A 3,662-nucleotide genomic window follows, 5' to 3' on the forward strand; every position below is an offset into this window, starting at 1 on the left:
ATTCTTGTCAAAAAAATAATTAAATATTATAAAATAATTAACTTATGTTAAAAATATGAACATTATGAACTTTAATTAATTTTGTAATTAATTTTGATTAAATTTAGTTATTTTTGACAGAATTACACAATTGGAGAAAAAGGGCCCAGTGAACACTACGAGAAGAACAAAACCGAGAGCAATTTGAAGTATCGAGGCCAATTAATTTCCAGCCCAAGACAGTCCAGAAATGTGTATTAATTCATAATTAAATTAATTTTAATTTATTTCCTATTTAATTTAGGTTAAATGAATTAATTTTAATTAATTATGAAGAAAGGGCCTAGTGAACCGCACTAGTTGAACCGAATGAAGTGAGCTGAACCAGCCACTAATTGGGCTGACCAGAACCGTCCTTTGGCTGACTCAAATCAGAAAATTAGCTGATAAAATATGCTTGCAAAAAGGCCCTTGAAAAACCTCCAAATTACGTTCAAACCCCACCTTTATTTTAGGCTTTGTAGATTTGCCCCAGCCTATTTTTAGCAAGGTTGAAAGCTTCAACCTTGCCATGTGTGTGGTCGGCCATGGGAGGGCTCTCTTAGCTGCTGAATTTGCTATTTTTAGAAGCCCTCTTTAGCTATAAAAGCCACCCTATACTGCCCATTTCAAAGCATCTCTCAACATCCCTCATTCCACAACATTCTCTCATCCTCTCTTCACTTCTCTCAAGTTTCCTCTCCATTTTTCCATCCCATTTTCCCTTCCTCTTGTGCCGATTTCCTCTCTTGAGAAAGAGGTGTTCTTCAGCCATCTTGGGCAGCAATCAAGGATTCATAGAAGCCTTGCTCGACGAAGACAACGGAGACTAAGAATGGAGCAACAGTCGAGCAGCAAAGAAACACTGGATTTGCTTTCTGGTCCCTTTCTTTTTAATTTCTGTTGTTTTTATGATGAATATATCTATGAAAAATATTATTGTTGAAATGGTTATTTTAATCAATTTAGCTTGAATTTAATTTGTGTTGGGTTGATTATATTTTTCCTACTGGAATTATTAAAATAGTGTTTATGCTGTTATAGGCCTCAGTGAAATGCTTGATTGAGTAAAATCATGCTTAGGTTATCTGGCATTATAATTGTTTAGATAACTAAAGAATTAATTGTTTAAACGGATTGAAATTGCAATTAATGGACTCAGTACTTAATCAGTGCATGTTTAATTCGTCTAAGGTAACTGAAAATTAAATTAGCATTGTATTTGGTGATACATATGCCTTGCATAACTTGCAAGATTGTTGTGATTAAATTGTTTCAAGGTATGGCTACTTTGTTACTTCACATAATCTTTTACATGTTTATTAAGTTGAATTAATCGGTTGAATCGACATAGGAATATGCGAGAGATGATTTAATTCAATAAGTATGTATGTGCAATAGCATGTTTACTTTATTAAATCTGTTTAGTCGGTTGAATTGGCATAGGGATATGTTCAAAAGATAAATGGAATTTTAATTAGTAAATATGTTCATAAGTTAGCAAATTACTGGGTTGCCGTGAATTTATTCATAACAGCATAGGCACGAATTTAATATTTCTAAGTTAAACAGGTATAATTAATCCAACACAATTATATCATCTTGATTAAATCTTAATTGAAATCGTGCATTAGAACTCTTTTATTTTATTTAAATTGTTTGCTTAGTTTTAAAATCTTAGTTTATAAATCACTCTTTTCAAACCAAAATCATTTTTACCTCACCAAAGTGTTTTAATTAATTTCATAAATATCGCTTTTTACAGTCCCTGTAGGTACGATAACTCGACATTTACTTGTCACTTTATTACTTGTTACGATTGTGTACACTTGCACATTTCCACCGTTCCAAGTTTTTGGCGCCGTTGCTGGGGACTGTTTTTTAAAAAAACATTATTTGTGAATTTATTTTTACATTTTGGTTTTTTTATTTTCCTGTTCAATTTTACTTACTTAATTAATTCTTCTCTGATTATTTTAGGTGTTTATGAGTATTGACCGAATTATCGACTTACTCCCAGTGGACCCTGAAATAGAACGAACCTTTCGCCAACGAAGAAGACAAGCGAACCAGAGAAGGACCGAAGAGATGAATTTTGAGAATATCAATTAAGGAAACGGAGCAAACCTTGCTCAAAATCCTATCCTTGTTGTTGATGATAGGGATAGAGCTTTATGACAATATGCCGTGCCAGTTTTTAATGACCTTAATCCAGGTATTAGAAGACCTGAGATCGAGGCACAACAATTCGATCTGAAGCCAGTCATGTTCCAGATGCTTGAGATAAAGGGCGATTCGATTGGAATGCCTCACCAAGATCCTCATCTTCATTTAAGGCTATTTATGGAGGTAAGCGACTCTTTCAAGCTAGTCGGAGTACCCAAAGATGCATTACGATTAAAACTATTCCCGTACTCGCTGAGGGACAGAGCTCGAGCCTGGTTAAACTCACTGCCACCGAACTCGATTTCTACATGGCAAGAGTTAGCAGAGAGATTTCTTGTGAAGTATTTCTCGCCTAGCAAGATTGCTAAGCTGAGAAATGAGATTACTGCTTTCCAACAATTGGATGATGAGTCCTTGTATGAGGCATGAGAAAGATTCAAAGAGTTATTACGAAAGTGCCTTCATCACGGAATTCCGTATTGCATCCAACTTGAGACATTTTACAATAGTCTCAACGCTCACACAAGGATGGTAGTAGATGCTTCTACTAAAGGTGCTATCTTATCTAAGTCTTACAATGAGGCTTATGAAATCATCGAAAGGATCGCCAATAACAATTATCAGTGGCCAACCAATCAAGCAACGTTAGGAAGACGAGTTGTTGGAATCCATGAAGTGGACGCTCTCACTTCACTTGTATCCCAGGTATCTTCGATACCTTCAATGTTAAAGAATCTTACCACTAATGGGCCTAACAGTTTTGCAGCTCAACCACCTAACCAATATGAGAATATAGCATGTGTCTATTGTGGGGAAGGACATGTGTTTGAAGAATGCCTGTTAAACTCAGAATCCATGTACTACATAGGTAATTAGAACTAGAACCGAGGAAGGCAAGGGCTGAAATCCAACTTTTACAACCCATCGTGGCGAAATCACCCCAATCTTTCCTAGAGTAACCAAGGGGCTGGAGGCAGTAACAACTATGCCCAACCTAGACCAACCCAGCCGCCTAGCTTTTCACAGCAAGTTCAGAAACCAGTTCAGGCTGAATCGTCCAATAGCTTAGAGAATTTATTGAAGGCATACATGGCGAAGAATGACGCCACTCTAAGGAATTTGGAGAATCAAGTGGGCCAGCTTGCTACTGAACTTAGGAACCCTCCACAAGGTGCTTTACCTAGTGATACGAAAAATTCGAGAAATCCAAGGAAGGAGCATTGTAAAGCACTAACATTGAGGAGCGGAAAAATGTTAGAGCCCAACATCATTGAAGCTGAAAAGGAGCATATTGAAGCTCAAGATTCGGAAGAAGTTCAACCGAGTGTTGAAGTTCCTATTCCACTAGAACCAGAACCTGCAATACCTGAAAAGGTAACCTCAGAACCAGCCAAATCTGATCAGCCAACCACTCTGTTAGCAGCAGAATTGCCTCCAAAGACAAATCAACCAGTACCAACTCTAGTATATAAACCTCC

At 36.7% G+C, this 3,662-nt stretch overlaps 1 non-coding gene across 1 annotated transcript; it reads right to left on the bottom strand.

The window, feature by feature from the left end:
- Positions 1 to 2,550: 2,550 nt before the first annotated feature.
- On the bottom strand, positions 2,551 to 2,657 carry LOC128294815 (small nucleolar RNA R71). Its single transcript, XR_008285122.1, has one exon. It is a non-coding gene; the product is annotated as a small nucleolar RNA R71 (small nucleolar RNA).
- Between the last annotated feature and the right edge of the window lie 1,005 nt (positions 2,658 to 3,662).

The sequence above is a fragment of the Gossypium arboreum genome, chromosome 6 (assembly GCF_025698485.1).
Source record: "Gossypium arboreum isolate Shixiya-1 chromosome 6, ASM2569848v2, whole genome shotgun sequence".
Classification (NCBI taxonomy): domain Eukaryota; kingdom Viridiplantae; phylum Streptophyta; class Magnoliopsida; order Malvales; family Malvaceae; genus Gossypium; species Gossypium arboreum.